The sequence below is a fragment of the Musca vetustissima genome, unplaced genomic scaffold (genome assembly GCF_032173495.1).
Source record: "Musca vetustissima isolate MV318-11 ecotype Yass unplaced genomic scaffold, APGP_CSIRO_Mvet_v1 utg8617, whole genome shotgun sequence".
NCBI classification, from domain to species: Eukaryota; Metazoa; Arthropoda; class Insecta; order Diptera; family Muscidae; genus Musca; species Musca vetustissima.
The window spans coordinates 45,515-68,271 of NW_026879123.1; positions in this window are offsets into that span (position 1 = coordinate 45,515).

Genomic DNA, 22,757 nt, shown 5'->3' on the forward strand with positions numbered 1-22,757 from the left:
GATACCCCCAAATGTTTGGTATTTTGGGTAATTCAGGCATGTGATAAATCTGCATACCAAAAATTATTAATATTGGTCAATATGTTGCCATAATCGGATATGATTTAATTTGGTGTTCATTGGATGTCAAATCTTCCTACCAAATATGTATAATGACATAAGGCGAAATATCTCCAAAGTCCGGAACGATTACAGACATTTTAAATGTACACCTCACTTTTGTCGTGACGTTACGAAATTTGGGATGTGTCAAGGTCCTACCGGGACGATTTAGGAGCAGTCTGCCACTATGTCAATACGAATTTCGGTAGAGAATTATAATAGAATCAAAATCCCTCAACTGTCCTCTTTCTTTTTGGAACAGAAGTTATTAAAAAAAGTGATATAAGTTAGTCTAGGTAAACCGACAGTGTGAGTGAGACCTGAAGTTGTTCTAGGAGGGATGGATGCGGCAGTCTCGACCGAAGTGTGACAGCAATTTCACAAGTGAAAACCACAGGTAGTTACATGTATAGGGTTCGGAATCACCCCCTCTAGACCCAATGGGTTTGGAGTTTTCGTTTGGCAACTCATTTGGATTTTCGGGCGAGAATGGTCGCAGGGGCCTTTCAAGACTCACTGGAAAATTCCGCCCGAAGCTTAAAAGCAGATTGGTACAAATGTGTTCACTGCGCTGAATTATGATTAGGATACAAATGCGATGATTACAATGGTAGTCGTTTCAGGTTTTCAGAGAATGCAAGACTGCATAGAATAACATTAGGCTAAGGGTATAAAAATGCGGCTCATAGCCTCAAAATATCTTAAATATGAATGGACTTATAAATTGGGGCTGGAGGTTACAGCCCCAATTTATAATGAGTGTACATACACTTTAATACGATAAAAATGTGCCTCCTTTTAGACCCCATGTTCCTTTGGACCATATCCATCTCAGACAATTTGGAGTAGAAGGAAGTAACCGTGCAATGTTTGGATGAACTTTGCACTACGTAATAGTTCTTCCAAACTTATTATAAGTTCGAAGATGGGAATATCGATACACTACTTGTGGTAACTCTTCCACAAAATGTCAAAATTTTTCTGAAACCTTGCACAACCATCTATCATTACCTAGTAATGGGAACCATAGGACTACTCCTTCTAGTGTCAAAATGTTCAATATTTTTAAATCCAATATTAGGCTAATTTTTCTAAAAACCCCCGAAATCCGAAGGTCATTTTCCTTCTAGTACCTCCCTCACAAAGGGTAACAATATTTTATAAGCTTGTAAATTTAATTTGAAGCCAATTGAATAACCCATAACCCAAACATATAACCTATATAAAGCGAATAATAAAATCTGTGTAATTCCAAAGACCTCCGCAAACCATAGGCTGGGTGTATATATCTGTCGACAACACCGACTTACTTTTTTAATTGTTTTACAAAATTTGTGCAAGCTATTATCATTGACTATTTTATATCGGCAATTTAAATTTATGAACGGTGGCAGAGGGGCGCAAAATTCTGGTCAGAGAACTTATGAAGACGTCGATTGGTGCTATAATCAATAACATATCTTCTGGCACATCTTGGCACTAGGTTCTGGAACTCAAATGTTTGAGGAAAATCATGTTTTTTTTTTTTTATTATCTTCAAATTACTAATAATTTTCACATTCATTATAACCACCAGTTGTATCGGTTTAAATGGGCGGTCATTTCATATTAATATTTTTAAATATAATTATTTTCAAATATGAAATTTCAAAATATGAAATTTTGACTTTGGCCTCATGCCATTTGTAAACCGTGACACACAATGTTATAAAATTGTACTGGTATAAAGCTCAAAGTCCATATATTCTAGATAAATGTAACGCTTTTTCCTCTCTACTTGAAATGGACTTCTGGCAAAAAAATTGTATTCCTGGTCCATAATGGGTAGGTTGGGCTAGTTTACTTTTTCTCGGGTACTGAACTGTATGAAATCTTATATTTAGTGGACTATAATTTTTAGGGGAACAAGTATTCTCTTTCACCGATCGATGCCTGAGAGTGCCCATTATAGCCCATATAAAAACTGGTAAAATTGTATGTTTTTCATATCGTTTTGCCATGTCCGTCAGTAGAGATCGCATTATTTAAATATTGGACACAAAGACACAAATTAGACATCGGTCAACGGATCGATATAGCCGCTTTAGTTTATAGAATTTTACCACATTTTCAGCCGAATTAACAAGAATTTGTTAATCAAATATGTCTACCAAAAATCAGTACTGTTCCACTATTTATACCCTTCACCACACAGGGGTACATGGTATTACGTCTTTGTGCATATGTTTGTAACAGGCAAAAGGAAACGAGATAGACACATGGTTCCTTTTGAGAATATGAATTGAATCACATTCTGAGTTGATTTATGCATGTCCATCCGTCCGTCTGTAGATGATAAATTGTAAACAAAGTACAGGTCGCATTTATGATCCGAATTGGATGAAAATTGGCATAGGTCACTTATTTGGTCCAAAGACAAACCCTATTGAAAAAATCGGTTCAGATATAGATATAGCCCCCATATATATTTTCGTTCGATTTAAGGTAAATGGGGCACCAAAGTCCATATATCTTTCGATTTGCACCAAATTTGGCACAGCGTACTAAATTAAGTCTAGAATGATGTGTGCAAAGTTTCGTGAAAATCGGTTCAGATTTAGATATAGTTCCCATATATAGCTTCGCCCGATTTTAGGTAAATAGTCCATTAAAGTCACCGGAAATCTTTTGATTTGCCACAGATTAATGAATAAGATTGGGAATGATGTCTGCCAAGTTTCGTGATAATCGGTTCAGATTTAGGTATATATTTTCATCCGATTTAAGGTAATTGGTGCACCAAAGACCCTATATATCTTTGGATTTGCACGAAATTTGGCATAGCGTACTGAATTGTGTCTATAATAATGTGTGCTAAGTTTCATGAAAAGCGATTCAGATTTTGATATAGTTCGATTTTAGGTAATTGGTACACCAAAGTCCCTGGAAATCTTTTCATTTGCACAAATTTAGGCATATCGTACTGAATTAAGGCTAAAATAACGTGTGCTAAGTTTCGTGAAAATCGGTTCAGATTTAGATACAGCTCCCATATATATTTTCGTCCGATTTTATGTAATTGGTGCACCAAAGTTCCTATATATCTTTCGATTTGCACGAATTTTGGTATAGGGTACTGAATTTAGTCTAGAATGATGTTGCTAAGCTTCGTGAAAAGATCCATAGCTAGGCCGATTGACACAACGTTCTGATGTAATATACATTAGTATCTAGCAAGTTTCCCCAAAATCGGTTCAGATATAGATATATAACAAAAACGCGTCATAGAATAGGATGTTAAGATACATATGTAGAATATACCTAAAGTGGTGAAGGGTATAATATAGTCGGCCCCGTCCGACATTTGAACTTTCCTTACTGGTTTTATGGTTGGCTTTGATCCACGTAGTATAACCACCCAAATTTCGTTGTTTTAGGGATTTTGGGGATTTTCGGTTCTCATTGGGTTGAAACTCTCCCTAAGAAAAATGATCATTATTTGTCCCAGGTTTTGGGATAAACCCAAAAAATTTTCAAAAAATATTATTTTTTTAAATTCAATAATAGGAAAATATAAAAAAAACAAAAAATATTACTACAATTTGTTTACCCAATTCTATCGAATTCACAGAAAACTGTTTTTTACCTTTAGAAAAAAAAATTATGAAAATAAATAAATCCGTTTACGCTTAAAGACCTTAATTTCATGAAACATTTCGCAAGGATTTTGGTATAAGTGTGTCCTTTGTGGAAGGACATCGACCCGATTCAACTAATCTCTACAAAATCTTAAAGTAGTCAGTATCGATGAGTCTGGGATGTTTTATATAGGTTTTTTCAAAACTCATTTATAGCTGCGTATTAAGCCTTTCTCATTAAAATGTAGACATTTTGAACGACCAGAAGAACCAAACTTAATGGTCGATGATTTTGGGTGCCGTTCTATGAATCGAATTGATTTACTCCACGAATTTGATTATATTGATGGTAAAAGTATCCCATCGATTCATGGAGTAACCAAAAATAGTGCCCCTGCACCACACTGTTCCAACCAACTAACTAGCCAAATATGTGTGTGTGTTTGTAACAAACGTGCCTCGTTCAAAGTTTATGGAATAATTTTTGTTGTTGCTGTTGCTAGTGTACAACAACAAAGTTAACTTTAAATTGATGTTGGCATTTGTAGCGTATTAGTTTACGCTGGGATTTTAGGAGTGGTTGTATTCATGGAATTGTCATGCCCACATACCCCAACACACTACCATACACACATACAAGATGAAATCTCAGCTCCACTTAAAACATACAGTTACAATTCCAGTGCAGATGATGTAACGAACCGTGGAGCTTAGCTCTTAGAACCTGGCTGTGCAATTTTGGTATTTACACTGCAAGCTGAATTGCAAAAGGAGATGCAAAGTTTACTCTTTTTTTCTTGTTTCACTTTATCAGCAATATTTGCAATTTTTTCCTACGCTAGAGCGGAGTAGTTGCTGCCATAGCAATACAGCTAGCTACATTACAATTTAGGTAGTTTCTTCATCGCTCACTAGTCGTTTCGTCCTACTATCCCTAACTCTTGCCCGCGTTCTTTGTTCGTCTGTTTACTTGCAATTCACATTCGAGCATATCAAGCGCATATGGAGGAACTATGGAAAATGTCATTTCCAATTTAGAATTTGTCATGTTTAAGTGACATTAAATTGTTTGCACAGCCAACAACAGTAGGAAACATCAGCAGCACAACACATTGTACTTCCTTGGAATTCTATAGATACGACATTTAGATAGGTTTTTGTGTTTTTTGCTGCTCTTGTTGTTGTCCTTCCACTCATTGTCAAGGAATGGAGAGAACAAACAATCACAATAGAAATGGAAATATTTAATAATATATGTTTCGAAATTGCACCTACACATCAATGTCGTCTGCAGTGCTGTCTCGCTCTTTGTTTTATTGTTTGGATGTTATTTTTGTTTGCATCTAAATTGATTTTCACATTTCAATTAGATAGCAGGAGGTGTTAAGAAAATAAATTTACTCCATATTCTTACTCCACCTTTTTAGAAAATTTATTGAAAATATTTATTAAAGATCCATTGGCCTTGTATAGGCCTTGAAAAAATATTTTTTAAAAAATTCACGCCTTGCTTTGTATAGGCCTTGAAAAAATATTTTTTAAAAATTCAGTAGTGTTGGCGGTTTATTTGGGATTCCATTTGTATTTTGTTTTTGCAAAATAGTCAGGCTGAATCCCAGTTTGTTGTTTTTATAAAAAACAACTATTTATTAGTGGGGAATATATGGCATTGTTTACCGAGGGGTAAGGTAGGGAAGACAATAGCTTCGGATCACGCCACTGATCCTCATCAGTTCCCTTAGTTTTTTGTTGGGATATTCTCCCCAGAAACTATTGCTTCTATACAAAAAACCTTTCATGCCCAAATGGGAACTGATGAGGATCAGTGGGGTGATCCGCAACTATAGACTTCCCTTCCAGCGCCGTTTTTAGAACTTATAGGCCTTTTTAAATAAAAAACTACGCCTTTTTAGGCCATATAGGCCTTTTTAAAAAAATCCACGCCGTTTATAAGCCTTATAGGTCTATTTAAAAAATACACCCTTTTTTAAAAAATCCACTCCTTCTATATGCCTTGAAAAAATATTCTTTAAATAATCCAGACCTTCTATAGGCCTTGAAAAAATATTCTTTAAATAATCCAGACCTTCTATAGGCTTGAAAAAATATTGTTTAAAAAATCCACGCCTTTTACAGGCCTTGAAAAAATATTCTCTAAAAAATCCTCGCCTTCAAAATATATTCTATAAGCCTTGAAAAAATAATCTTAAACCAGTGAGCGGAGCAGTATAGTCGGACGGGACCGACCATACGATACCCTACACAACTACCACAGAACTCTATCTTTTTGTGAATTCTTATTCTAAGCCTGGGTATTATTTCGTGATAGTTGCACCCTCTTTTCCGATTAGTGGTCAACAGCACCTCTTCCTTACACTGACATATATTCCGAATATTACCAATATTCAGCACAGCCCTTCTAATTACTTGTCCATATTCCCTTCACCGTGGGTGTGTTGTGACGTTCGGCTTATAATTGTATCCTATAGATCAAATCAAAAAAAAACACAAAAAATAAGTTTTCAGTCCACTTCATCCCAAAATTATTATCTGATCATCCCCGAAAATTATAGGCGTTGTCCTTGACCATAACTAGAACCTCATGGAACATTTCAAAGCGATCCGCGCTATATTTCCGCCCTCTAGTGTGATAATGGTTTATTAAATAATATCTGAATACGTAACTACCTGTAAATATTTACGAATAACTCCCACATCCGAGTACATACGACAATATAATTGGTATCAATTTAAAGGGCAATCACTCGTCTTGGATATACTATCAACTTATCGGCTCCATATCCTACAGGAGTAAATATATACGCTGTAGAATACAAATGTTGTCATTGTTCACACAAAAGTCTAAAAGTCTAAATATTGACCGATCTTTATCAAAACATACATGCTTATTCTTTGGTCCAATCCCCTTCTCGATGTAAAAATCCGAAAAACCGACAAAAAATAAGTATTTGGTCCATTTCATCCCCTAAATATTAACCGATAGGGGTCTTCATTGGGCCAATCCCTTCCTACATGCAAAATTTGGTGAAGATTGGTCCATAACTGTGGCCTGTATCGTGTTTACAAATTATAATGGACAAACGGACGGACGGACACACATGTCTAGATCGATTCAGCTAGTCGAGATATCGACGATCGGTATACTTAAAGGTGGGTCTAGGACCAATATTTCGCGGCGTTACAAACTCTTGGGGCTGTACAAAGCTATAATACCCTGACAACATAGTTGTATAGGGTATAAAAATCCACGCTTTTAACAATTTTTGAAAAAAATATTTTTTATCTTCAAATTTCGTTTTCTTCCTTTCTATTCCAACATCCTTAAATTGTGCCCAATTTCTCTCTTTAAGAAATTAAGAAGTTTTCGAAACTAATCCCATTAACTTCATTACCCACAGATTATCCGCATATGTGTGTAGATGGATGATACGAATATTTTGCGAACATGAAAGGAATAATATTTTTGTGTTAATGATGTTTTCTTGCAAATATTTATCTTCATGCTGTGATAATGTTCAAAAGTCATTAATTAACTTTTATAGATATATTTCCCAATAACAAATTTAATTTGATTTTATACATGGATGGACCAACGGGCTATTGATGTTACGAACATTATAACAGTGTATGCGTGTGTGGAAAAATGTTGATGCCCTTCCAATATCACAATTATTGCTTTTACTCTGAGATTCAATAGAAGTTCTCGTTCGGAAAAAAATAATTAAATTTATTATTCGTTTCAGTAGAATAGAATTTGCGATATGACGTAGGGAAAGAGGCATCCCATCCCTTATGTAGTAAAGATATTTCTTTAATGAATTCATTTGAAGACTTTAAATTTTATGAATATTTATACCCTTCACCACACTGTGTTACAGAGTATTATGTCTTTGTGCGTATGTTTGTAACAGGCAAAAGGAATCGAGATAGACCCATGGTTCCTTTTTAAAATATGCATAGAATCACTTTCTGAGTCGATTTACGCTTGTCCGTCCGTCCGTCCATGTATTTTTGTTAACAAAGTACAGGTCGCATTTTTGATTCGATTTGGATGCAATTTGGCAAAACTAATTTTGTTGGCCCAGGGACGAACCCCGTTAAAATTTGGAAAAATCGGTTGAGATTTAGATATAGCTCCAGTGTATATTTTCGTCCGATTTAAGGTAAATGGTGAACCAATGTACTTATACCTCTTTCGATTTGCACGAAATTTGGCATAGCGTACTAAATTGGGTGTAGAAAGATGTGTGTTAAGTTTCGCTGAAATCGGTTCAGATTTAGATATAGCTGCCATATATATTTTCTTCCGATTTTAGGTAAACAGTGCACCAAAGTCCATATATATCCTTCAATTTGCAAGAAATTTGGAACCTAGAACGATAATTATTAAGTTTCGTGAAAATCGGTTCAGTTTTTGATATAGTTCTCATATATACTTTCGTCCGATTTAATGTAAATTGTGAACCAAAGTCCCTATATTTCCTTCGATTTGCAAAAAAATTGCTATAGCGTACTGAATTAAGTCTAGAATAATTTATGTTAAGTTTCATGAAAATCGGTTCAGATTTAGATATAGCTTCCATATATATTTTCCTCCTATTTAATGTAAATGGTGCACCATAGTCCCTATATATCCTTCGATTTGCACGAAATTTAGCATAGCGTACTGGATTGAGTCTAGAATGATGTGTAGTAAGTTTCAGAGAAATCAGTTGCGATTTCGATATAGCACCCACATATACAAATATATTCATCCGATTTTACATAAATGGTGCTTTAAACTCCTAATATTTTTCAAGGACCTAGGACAGGCGTGGATTTTTATACCCTCAGCCTTTACGCTAATGAGGGTATATACACTTCGATACGGTGAAAATGTACCTCATCGAAATATTGGTTTTAGACCCCATGTTTATTTGGACCAAATCCGTTTCAGAAAATTTGGAGTCGATTTACACATGTCCGTCCGTCCGTTGTGCGTCTGTCTGTCTGGAGCGCACGAAGGTTATAATCGATTTCATCAAAACTTTGCACGTCTTAATATCTCTTCCAAACTTAGTTTAAGTTCGAAGATGGGGGATACCGGTCCACACAAATGGACCACATAATAGTCAAAATTATGCTAAATATTAATTTTATAATAACATGCAAACGGACTATCCGATTTTAACGAAATTTTTTACATCCTATTATCTTTACCAAGCCTATATTTAGTTAGAAGATGAGACCCATTGGTCCACTCCTTCTGGTACCTCCCCCACAGAGGGTCAACATTTTCAATATTTACAAATCTAATATTAGACTAATGGAAAGTCCGATTTGAACCAAACTTTACCAAGCCTAGATCAAGTTTGAAAATGGGTCCCATTTGTCCACTCCTTTTGGTACCTCCCACAAAAATGGTCTAAACCTCCTCCGCAAACCATAGGGAGAGGGTATATATCTCTTGGCAACACCGACTGACACTTTTTTACTTGTTTAAACACATTTTTTCAAAGACCTAGGACAGGCGTAGATTTTTAAAGAAATTTTTTTCGAACACTTAAGACTGGCGGGAATATTTTAAAAATAATTTTAAGAATCTAGTACAAGTTATTTATCATTTATTTTTTATTGAATTTTATTATAATTTTTACTTTATATTACATATACATACCTTTTTAATATGTCCTCAATGCAAATGTCCTTTCCCCTGCAATCTTGTCTCTTACACACCCAGCGAAACTTAAAACCATATCGTAAAATCGAAATAATTAATACCATCCATTCGAATTATCTAATTATATAAATATTTGTATAAAAATGTTCGCCACAGCCAAACTTTTACCACAAACTATACAAAATAGATAATAATATAAAATCATTTGATATTTCCGCAGGATATAACTAACTAATATAACAATGACTTATTACGTATAGTTTTAATGTTGTTATATGATGTACATACATATATAAGTATTACAAAGGATAGTTTCCCTGGACAAGGATATTGATTTTTTATTCTCCCCCATAGACATATTACATACATAGTATAATGAACGCACATAGCACTAGAGAGATGATAATTAATTGAAAAAAGCGATATCCCTGAGTTGTTAAAAGTTTCAAACAATAGAAACTAATAATGAACAAAATGTAGACGTGTGTGTGTGGGCAATCATATGCATGTATATCAATGTGATAGGAAGGATATTGTTACCAGTATATGACAAAAAGGCGACAAATGTTACATCATGACAATAATGATGGATGAATATATGGGAATTATATTATGGAATGAGGTAATTTATCATTACAAAGAATATAACATTGAATTAAAGTGTCACTAAAATATATGATGAGTTTGGAATCAGAGGTATGAAGTGGTGACCCGAAATTCTGTACATTTTCGAATAAAACATAGTTTTGTAAGCTTAAATAATTAAATACATTTCAAGAAAAAAATGTTTCAACCTACCATCCATTGATCCATTGTCGTGGCTTTCTTTAGAAAGCCAAATACATCACTTTGGCGAATGTACTCAATTAGTACAAATCCGTTATTATAGTCTTACAGAAAATGCGATGGAAAGAAAGGGACGGGATGCCACGAAACGAGACATGAATTTGACTGCGGATTTATGGTTAATAGGAGAATAAAAAACCTCGCCTTCAGATTCAATCCAGTAGATGCTATATTCTACGTCAGTCTTATTTGCGCTCATAGTCCGACGAAAGACAAATATAAGGAGACATATTTCACGAGCCCTAGAAACAGCATATTAGCGCTGCCCTGACCATGACATTAAAATTCTGCTAGGAGATATTAATGCAAAAATCGGATAGGAAGAATATTTTTGGCCCCACCGTCGGAAAATTCAGCCTCCAAGAAGAATCATTTGACAACGGTATGAGGTTGATAGACTTCTCGGCAGCAAAAAAAGATAGTAGTTAGAAGCACCAGATTCAAGCATCTCGATATACACAAGGCCACTTGGATTTCTCCCGATCGAACAACGAGAAATTAGGATGGAAACCTGATGACAGATACAGATAGCGTGTTGAGGATCTGGAAGGAACATTTTGAAAAGCTTCTGGAATCAAATAGTGGTGGTGAAAAATATACCCCAGAACAAACAAGAGATGACGGTATAGAGTGTATACCATCTAGCCAAGATGAGTTCCGGATAGCATTTAATCGGCTGAAGGTGCAGCAGGTGCCGGTGGATTACCAGCTGATAAATCCTGGAAAATACCCACGAAAAATACATCGACTCATTCCACCTATTCGTCGACTATAAAGCCGCATTCGACAGCCCAATTCGCTCAGAGGCGTTTAAAGACATGTCTGCGTTTGGCATTCCTGCAAAATTAATTCGGCTATGCAGGATAACTTTAACTGACACAAGGTCAGCAGTTAAGTCGGGAAAACCCCTTTCAGAGCCCTTCAATTCCGAACGAGGATTCAGACAAGGTGTGACCTGTTTAACATCCTGCTGGAAAAGTTCATACGAGATGAAATTGTGAACAGAAATGACACTCTGTACACCAAACAACACATATTACTCTCCTACGCCGATGACACCATAATTGGTCGAACATTGCGAATAGTAACAGCCACCTTTGAACAAATTGAGAAGGAGTCTGCCAAAATGGTGCTGGCAGTAAATGGCGCGAAGGCCAAGCTGATGGTATCGACACCTAAGACGTCCAGTATACTCGGACAACTATGGAACTACAGCTTCGAAGTACAGCCATAAACAAAACTAATAACATCAGCTTTGAAATCCGGTGGAGAATAGTGTTGGCCAACAAATACTACTATGGTCTGAGTAAGCAACTCAAAAGCAAGGCCACTAATCGCATATCGAGACATATGGAGCTGCAGTGATTACGTTGGCTATGTCATGTTGTGAGAAGGGATGAGGATTCCCCCACTCAAAAGGCATAAAAAAGCGAACCAGCTGATGGGTCACGAATAACGGAAAGGCCACGAATCCGATGGAAAAATCAAGTCGAAGACAACCCCTCGGAACATTGTATTTCAAATTGGATGAGCTGCGCGCAAGACCGATGCGTCTGAAATCTGTTTTAAGCTCGGCTTATGGAACAAACGTTCAGTCACAAGCCAGCTAAGTAAGTATATGTCTGCATCCAAAAACTCAGAATATCCTTTGATACAATTTGTCAGAAACAAATTTGGTTCAAAGATACTTGGGGTCTAAACCGATATTTCTATGAGGCACAGTTTTAATAGTATCTATAGGGTCATGACTTTTTGCAACTTCGTATTCCAGTATTATATTTTGATTAGTTTTAACATAAGATTAGGTAAAATCCTGTCATATCGAAAATATATATTATTAGCCATAATGGTCCGTTCGTTCAAAAAATTGTTATTAATTTTCTATTTATTTATATTTTATTGGCAAGTCATATCTGATGTAAAGGAATTGAAACAAAAAGGGCAGCCACCTGCAGCTACCCTGTAAAATTTTACCATGGATGTAGGTTAAAAATATGGTATATTAAAAAGGTGGCATATTATAGAAATAAATGGCATATCGTTAGCTAAAATGCAAAAAGGCGTAACTAACAAAAAATTGAAATTGACTTTTTGAATGTCAACACATGTATTTTATTGACATTCACAATATTCATTCAAAAAGTCAATTTTAAATTTTTTGTTAGATACGCCTTTTTATATTTTAGCTAACGATATACATTTTATAGATGACGACCAGTTAAAATATTTGATTGTCAAAAAAAAAGAAGGATATACGGCCACCGTATATCATTCATGATTTTTTTGTTTTTAATAGTAAGTCTTTAGGATGATGCCTATGTTTTTAAACTACGTACGTTGTTGTAAAAAACTCTAAAAATCTGAATATGCACATGATTGATCTTGCCCTTAGCCATTGTTGCGCTTTCATTGTTCTCGTAGTTTCTTCACATTTCTTGCACAAAAAATACCTACAAAACTATTTTGATTTATTTAAGAGAATTTCTTTTCTCCCCAATTTTTATATTTTAGATTTCAATTTGTTTTATTTCTAAATCTCTTTCTGATCCTAAATATTTATTCTAAGATTATATAAGAGAATGACAGTTAATTGATACTCTTAACTATATCTTGCCGCCATGTTAACATCTGAGACCTTGAATCACAGAATTTGTATTTTCATATTTAGTTATTTCGTCGGGTTGGTTGCATTCAGACGTCCCTCACGCTGGTCCGGGAATTTCGTGTAAAAAATCGTGTAAATCTTAGAAAATATTGTTAAATGTTCCTAATTTATTTAATTTAAAGTGTGTTTAGTTGATATGTGTAAAAAGTTTGTGAAAATATTGTGAAATTCTTAAATAATTGTCATAATTCATTCTTTGTATGTGCTAGCGTTGGTTAAATATTTTCTTCGGTCAAGGAATTGACCGAATTATGTGCGTTAAGTTCAAAGATATACCCCTTCCTTTTTTGTTGTGCTCTGAGAGAGAAAATCGTTAAGTTACTGATTTTTCGGTAAAAATAAAAAGCTTTTCTAAATCAGTTTCGCGTATCCGTTTCTTTATTATGTTATGTGAGTGTGTTCATCCGTTTCTTTGCTGTAGATGTGTTAACAGCTTAAAAATGTGCCGCATAATGTTAAATATCAATGATCGTTCTGCCCTCTACCGTTAATATTGCTGATCATCTAAAATTTGTTGGTTGATGTCTTCGATATTAGTACAAATTGTGGTGGTGAGTACGTCAGATGTATTTTCTATATTTCTGTGTATAATTTACAAATAGAATGTACAGTGAAGTTATTTAAATAATTTTTACTGTATACACAAATTTGTACTGTACACGTTTTTGTCCTCCAATATACAGTGTGGTCACATAATATGGCAGCTATACTTAAATATTTTAATTAGCGTTACTACACAAGAGGGAATATATTTCGCGGCGAAATTTTGCACGAAGTTCCGTTTATGGTCAAGGACGACGCTTATACATTTCGGTGATGATCATATGATATTTAGGTGTTGAAATATACCAAAAACTTAATATTTGGCGAATGGAATCAACCAAAAACTTGCCGGAATACATGTTCCAAAAATATTCAAGGACCAGAAAGATTATAAATAGGTTGCAAATATCGCATGGAATATAGATCCGCAGAAAGTTAGTGTTCCGTGGTAGTTGTGTAGGGTATATATATATATATATATGGTCGGACCAGTCCGACTATATGGCTTTCTTCGCTGGTTAAAATATATAAATATTTGAAATAAAAACTCGAAAGATGGAAATTAACATAAGGGAACGATTCGATCTCGAATGGCTTTATTAACCTTTGAGCCCCGATTTTTTTTCCGTAATCATAGAACAATTTTCTGTTCACAGATTTAATGCAACTATACTAAATAGGATATGAAAAAATTGGCATCGCTACAAATGCAAAATCGACAGAAAAGTCATTTTGAATTATTCTCTATATTCAATTTTACAAGAATCAAAAATAATTCTGATGGCGGAATTCGTACAATTTGAATACGAAGCGATTTAAATAATTTGGACTGTATACACAAATTAGTACTATACAATTTTTGCACATTTTATGATCCAATTTGGATGCAATTTGGCACAAGTCACTTATTTGGCCCAAGGACGAACCCTATTGAAATTTGCACGAAATTTTGCATAGTGCACCGAATTGGGTCAGATTTAGATATAACTCTCATACATATTTTCGTCCGATTTAAGGTAAATGGGTCACTAAAGACCCATAGCTAGGCCGGTTGACCTAACGTACTAAAGTTTCCTTGAAATCGGTTGAGATTTAAATATAGCATAGCTTCCATATATAATTTCGACCTATTCATGTTGATTGTACCAAATGATCAATGGGTGCCTGATTTGAAACAGTGAAGCATCCAAATATCGTTTTTAAAGTTTGCTTTAAATCTATTTACAAAATTTAGCATAGGTTGCAGAGTGAAATGTGTAGGGATTGATGTTAGTCGGTTTGCATATAGATAAAGATCACATATTTAAATTCGTTCAATGTTCCTTCCTGTGGGCAACATTGGGCCACAAAGGGTTAATATATATTTCTTTCATGTGGGAGAGAGGGAACCACCATTGAAATAAATACTCGAGTATTTACCCAATGGATATGTACTCGATGTCGAACAACTTGACAATGACGGCCAAAATCTGGCTCACGTGTTTTTAATGTCAAAACTAATATTGGTATGGGAAATTGGGCCTCTGGGTCCATGTTTTGAAACAACCGCCATATAACCGTACCTCCCTATTTAAGGTAATTTTTGTCTATTAGACACATTTTACGATCAAATTGGCACATATAGTTCTCTATGGGTACCAAAAATCCATGCAAAAATTTATCGATGCATGTCCACGTTCCTGTTACCCCCCATACACACTTCGAGTATTTACCTAAAAATTGGGTATAAATTCATAACCACTTAATGTAGGCGGTCAAATTTTGCACACATGTTTTTAATGTCACAGCGAATATTGGTATAGAAAAATGGGGTGCCTTGGTCCAAGTTTTGATATAGCCCCCATATTGTCGTACCTCCCGATGTAAGGTATTTTTGGCCTATTAAATACATTTTACGATCAAATTGGCTGTAATTTGGTACAGAAAGTTCACTATGAGTACCAAATATCCATGCAAACATTTATCGCTGTAGGTCCACGTTTTCTGGTAGCCCCATACAAAGGTACCGTTGTTTTGGTATTTAGCCTAAAATTGGATATAAGCTCATTAACTGGCGATCCACTTGACATAGCCGGCCAAATTTTGGCTCACAAAAATATAAGAAAATCTCGTTCATATGGTGTATGGTCCTATACCTTCTATAGGAATGTCAAAACTAATGGAAATGGAGGGTCTGGGACGTTTTTTTGATATGACCCTATATAAATGTACCTCCCGATTTGGGTAATTTGTTGTCTATTGGCCACATTTAACAATAAAATTGGCTGTAATTTGGAACAGAGAGTTCTCTCCCTGGAAAAATGTATCGACGTAAGTCGACGTTTTCTGTAGCCCCCATATAACGGTCCACGATTTGGGGTATTTAACCTGGATAAAAAACTATTAAACGACTGAACCACTTAACGTAGGCTACAAAAATTGGCACAAACCGTTCATTCTTCAACAGAATTTCCGGTATCGGAAATGGGGTCTTCAAAATAAATGTCAAGGGATTTGGCTGATAAAGACTTTATACCCAAATACAAACAATGGAACGGTTTCGGGGCCATACATCCCACTTCCATATTAAACAGCATATGAGTAGTAGCAATTATACCGAATAGTAGAAGTAGTAGAAATTATATAACGCCTGAAATGTCAGATAAAATATTGGTTGGTTCATTAGATATTTAAAGTGGGGAAATTTCATCATATAAAGATATGAACACGTTTTTAATGTCAGATATTCAATAGGTGATATTAGTTTTATTTTTGGGTCGCCGATGATTATTTCAGTTTATTGCAAACGAAATGGCTGAGAGTCTAAACGCAACCATAGAGTCAGGAGTCAGCGGCATACTTTTTAGTCGGCGTGAAAACCAAACGAAAGAGTTAGCGGCAAGCGGCACAAAATTTCAATTATTTGTTTTGATTTTTTGAATGAATTTTATTCAGGAGATTCCAAATTATACAAAATGGCGTATTTTTTATTTCCTCGATCAATTTTTCTTCCATATTATTATTAATTCGTTAGAAAACGTCCATAATCTTTGAAAATATTTGTTTTTTTTTTAACAGCACTGACATATGTTTTGATATAAATTTCCACTGAAATATTGGTAGCACTGATTGGTAGCACTCAATTGAGAGCAAGAGATAACATTTGAGTATGGCTGATCAAAAATGAATAAATCAGTTCGCCTTCGGACAACTCACAAGAAAGACGCATTAAAAGAGTTAATCACACCAACGGGCTTAAAATATTACAAAATGTTAAGTGTTCGCTAAACTTGTCACGTATTTTATCGAACTAAACGAAAAATATAAGAAAATCTCGTTCATATGGTGTATGGTCCTATACCTTCTATTCTAATAGAAAGTGGACTAGCTGGAGGAGGACCTGCATCCAGTTTTTAAAGAGAAAAATGAATAAGATCTATTCTAGCGTCAAGCCGCTAGACGCGAACGTCAGCCGTCTAGATTTCACGGTAAACGACCGTCGCTGACTCTAGACTCTCTGGTTGCGTTTAGACTCTAAGGGTACAATACAAATTCCACAAATTATACCGCCATCTACATTTCATTCCATTACTATTGCGTTTTCTTCAAATTTGAATAACCATCCATCCTTTTCAAATCCAACTGGGCCTCTTCGTATTAGAGGGACCATTCTTCGAATATATAAATGTTTGTGTAATAAGATGATTGATCTTTTAACAGCATTTCATATTATCTGATTTCCCATAGGAGGCTGAAATGGGCACGTGTGTTTTGCTTTTCTCAGCCATATACATATGAGTATTGCTGTAATATTTTGGCTATTCTGATGTGTGTGTATGTGTGTTAACCAAGGATTCGTATAATTAAGGCAATGATTTGCATATATTTGTTTGTTTTCAATGTTTTCTTTGCAATTTTTTGTAGGGAAATGTGAAAAGTTTCATGAAAATATAAAGGTTTTTTTTTTTGATCATGCATTGAAATGAAAACAACCATTAAATCTAAGGCGAGATAGGGAAGTGTAAAGAACATTAAAATGGGTTATGTAAAGTATGTATTTTTTGGTCCAAAACAAGCAGAGAAATTTACAAAAATAAAAAAAAATGATTTTTAAAGAGGACTCTACAGAAATGTATGTTGACTCCTTACATAGCCAATTAAGGATTATTGCATGACCCTAGTTCGCAATTTATGCCTTTGAATCTAACATCATATTGAAATTTACTCCTATTCCAACACATTTGCAAACAAAAACCACACAACAACAGTGTGAAGCCTGTGCACTCGTACTCATTCCAATTACCATGATGTGAAATAAATTCATGTCAAGTCATGTGGAAAAAACAACGCGTTAATAAGTTATTTTTCCCATGCCATTGTTACCATAACACATATTTAATAATTTCCCAACAACATCATACTCCTGTTGCTCGGACAACTTTTTTTCTGGCGTAGTTACGTAGGATGATAATGATATTTTGTTACAGGCATTTAACTGGTAAAAGGAAAAAACAAAAGCCGGAAAATTTCACAAAATGAATGAGATGGCCATAAAATACAAAATATATTCATGTGTTTTATTGTGGGAGGAGGGATACTCATTTTTTTTTGGTTTGCTGTTTTCATTGTAATTATTATTACTTGTTTGCTTGCTAATGTTTTTATACCCTTCACCACACTGTGGTACAGGGTATTATGTCTTTGTGCATATGTTTGTAACAGGCAAAAATAATCGAGATAGACCCATGGTTCCTTTTGAGAATATGCATAGAATCACTTTCTGAGTCGATTTATGCATGTCCGTCCGTCCGTATGTCCGTCTGTATGTCCATGTATTTTTGTGAGCAAAGTACAGGTCGCATTTATGATCCGAATTTGATGAAATTTGGTACAGGTCACTTATTCGGCCCAAGGAAAAACCCTATTGAAATTGGGAAAAATCGGTTCAGATTTAGATATAGCTCCCATATATATATTTAACCGATTTAATGTAAACGGTCCCTATATATCTTTCGATTTGCACGAAATTTGGTACAGCGTAATCATTTAGGTCTAGAATGATGTCTGCCAAGTTTCGTGAAAATCGGTCCAGATTTAGATATAGCTCCCATATATAGTTTCGTCCGATTTCATGTAAATGATGCCCCGAAGTCCCTATATATCTTTCGATTTGCACGAAATTTGGCACAACGTATTGAATTAAGCCTAGAGTGATGTCTGCCAAGTTTCGAGAAAATCGGTCCAGATTTAGATATAGCTCCCTTTTATTATAGATTGATCTTAAATAATTGACGCACCAGGGAACCAGGAACGTTCTGAAATTAGTATAACCTAAGCTGTGACAAGTTTGTTTGAAATCGCTTAATATTTGGATAGAGCTTCCATATATATTTTCGAACGATTTCAAGTAAATTGGGCATCAAATGTGATTGACATCACATTTTGCACAACGTACAAAATTGAGCATAGAATAACGTAGTTGCGTTTTCTAGAAATACAGACATAGCCCAACGGATGAACTATTTATATTAGTTTGAAGTCGATTTACATACTTTCGTCCCATTGTAACAAACGAATGTTTATGGATAGATCTAGGTAGATTCACATTTAGAAAAATATCACATATTTTATTTCATCCCATTTCATGCTAATAGTCCTGTTTAATATACCCATAGTGGTGAAGGATATCATATAGTCGGCCCCGTCCGACTTTACTACTTTCCTTACTGGTTTTTTTTAATTATTTTTGTAATATAATGCGATTTTAAAAATATTAAAACAAAATCTTGTTCAAATATGGGTAGGACCTTTAAAAAATATTTTTAACCCATAATGGCCCAATATTGCCCACAGCAACAAAATATTTTAGAGCTTATATTTAATATGTAACTAGTAATTGAACAATCTTTGGATTACATATATCAAGACCTGATTATGGACGACGCATATCAAAAGAAAAATCTATTTTTGGTTTTTCTGATCGCTCCAGAGGCCGCAATTATGGCCCAAACAACCCGAATTTTTGCATGGAGAAGGGGATCGGACCAAAGAATAAGCATGCCTGTTTTGATAAAGATCGGTCAATATTTAGCGGGTCAAATGGACCCTGACTTTCGTGTGAAAAATTACAAAATCTTTATTCTGGGGCATATATACTTGCTCCTGAAGGACATATACCCGAGAAGTTGATAGTATATTCAAGAGGAGTTGTTGACCTTCAAATTATGTACTCTGATGTGGGCGTTATCCGTAATTAGGTAAAAGGTGACTATGTGCCTAGTATTACTATTACTCCATTAGAGGACGGAAATGTCGCGCTGATCGCTTTGAAATTGTACATGAAGTTCCGATTATGGTCAATATATAGTTTTCGGTGAAGTTGAGATTTCATTCAGAGGGTGCAATGAACAGAAAACTTTAATTTTGTCAGATTTTCTAGTCGTTCTAGTGGCAATTATTATAGCAGAACATCACATATTTTACAAGGTGAAGGGGATCTGACCAAATACTTAGAGCGGCTGTTTAGATAATGATCGGCCAATATTCCGAGGGTCAAATTAACAAAAACCTAAAGTGACCAATTTTTTTATTTTATGGTGTAAAAATTCACTTTGAGAAAAAACCATTTTGGAAAATATGCCAGGGTTAGAAAGTGAAGTTGTTGATCTATAATCGGCAAAAAGGGTGCAAATATCACGAAATATTGCCCAGGCTCAGAATATAGAAACGCAGAAAGTTAGCTTTTCGTGGTAGGGTATCATATGGTCGGCCCGTCCGACTATACTGCTCCGCTCACTGGTTTTAATTTGGTTTTCTTGATATTTGACTTTTATTTTTCAGAAAGAATGTAGTGTATCTCCGGAATGCGAGGATGTAGCGATGTCAAATTTTGTTCATATACTATTTAGAATAGTTGCAATAAATCTATGAACATAAAATTGTTCTATGATTACGGAAAAACAATTCGGGTCATAAAGGGTTAAAAATCCATGCCTGAGGTAGGTCCTTTAAAAATGTTTTTAAAAAATCCAGGCCTAAGGTAGGACCTCTAAAACACATTTTTAAACTAGTAAGAAAAGATGGTAAAGTCGGACTGGGCCGACTATATGATACCCTTCACCACATTAGGTATATTCTACAAAGGTATCCTAACAGACGTTGCCTTTTTGAAGGAACAATTTACATTAAATCTGACGAGAATATATATGTGAGCTATATCTAAATCTGAACCGATTTTCACAAAAATTAGCACACATTATTAATTTAGTACCCTTTGCATAAATTCGTGCAAATCGGTAATTCTAGACTATATTCAGTGCGCTATACCAAATTTCATGGAAATTGAACAAAATATTGGGGCTTAGGTACACCATTTACATAAAATCACGAAACGTAGCATCATTCTCGACTTAATCAGTGCGCTTTACCAAAATTCGTGCAAATTAAAAGATATATAGGGACTTTGGTGCACCATTTACATAAAATCGGACGAACCTATATATGGGAGCTATATCTAAATCTGAACCGATTTTCACGAAACTTAACACACGTCATTCTGCACCTTATTCAGTACCCTATGCCAAATTTCGTGCAAATCGAAATATATATAGGGACTTTGGTGCACCATTAACATAAAATCGGACGAAAATATATATGGGAGCTATATCTAAATCTGACCCGTTTTTACGAAACTTTGCACACATCACTCTAGACTTAATTCATTTACATAAAATCGGACGAACCTATATATGGGAGCTATATCTAAATCTGAACCGATTTTCACGAAACTTAACACACGTCATTCTGCACCTTATTCAGTACCATATGCCAAATTTCGTGCAAATCGAAATATATATAGGGACTTTGGTGCACCATTAACATAAAATCGGACGAAACTATATATGGGAGCTATATCTAAATCTGAACCAATTTTCACGAAACTTAGCACACATCACTCTAGACTTAATTCCGTACGCTGTGCCAAATTTCGTGCAAATCTAAAGATATATAGGTACTTTGGTGCACCATTAACATAAAATCGGACGAAAATATATATGGGAGCTATATCTAAATCTGAACCGATTTTTGGCAATTTCAATAGGGTTCGTCCTTGGGCCAAATGAACTGTACTAAATTTCATCCAAATCGGATTATAAATGCGACCTGTACTTTGTTTACAATTTAACACCAACAGACGGGCAGTCGGACGGACGGACATGCATAAATCGACTCAGAAAGTAATTGTATGAATATTATCAAAAGAAACCATGTGTCTATCTCGTTGCCTTTTTGCCTGTTACAAACATATGCACAAAGTCATAATATCCTGTACCACAGTGTTGTGAATGGTATAATAATGCACGCCTGAGGTAGGACCTTTAAAAAATATTTTTAAAAACTCCCCGCCTGAAAATTAAAAAGAACATTGAAAAAATATATTTAAAGACTTTAAAAATTTTGAAAAAAAATAATGAAAAAATATTCTAAAAAAAATAATTATTAATAATTGTTACAGGGTGTATTAAATTCGTATATTGCCAGGTGTCCCATTTTTCTGTCATTGATTCCAAAAATAAAATTGTAACTCTCTGCTGATTGTTAATTTCCGGAATTTTTAATTAAAATATAAAAATATCCTTTTTCTAGGAATATTTACCAAAATGTAAATACATCACGGAGAATGTAGACAGGAAATAAATATCCATGTAAATACGAACATACACACATACAAAACATTCGTGTATTTATTTCATGGAAAATAAATTTAATTTGATTTTGAGTAATTTAAGAAAATAAAAATTTAATACAAAATTTCACAAATTAAACCTTCACCTTAAATATTATATCCATGCAATTTGCTATTTTAGCCTTAGATGCCCTGTCATTGATGAATGTTATCACCTTGGTCGGGTATTAGTTTTGTTCCGCTACGGCTGTGTCCTTTTACCAAATGCTCTGTTTACCACATACGGTGCATGAAAAATTATCGTCAATTGGTGTGCTCTAATTTTGAATTATTACAAGGAAAGTGCTCAACTGGAAACCCAAGGAAGAAACCTGCTGTCCCGCCTGCTGTGGTAAAATATAAGCCTTTCTAACTGGGAAAAAATAAAAACAAATAGAGAAAAGGAATGTCGTTTAACCCTTTCTTTTTTGCTCTTTTTATACCATGCCAGGAATATTGCATTGTTTAGCTCAACAGCAAGACGTGTTACTCTTTGTGACAAAGTCACAAAGTAAACGAGGTAACACGCGTGACATGAAATGCACATTGCATCATAGGATGCAATGCTATCACGCTTACACCTCGGCACAGTCGGTACAC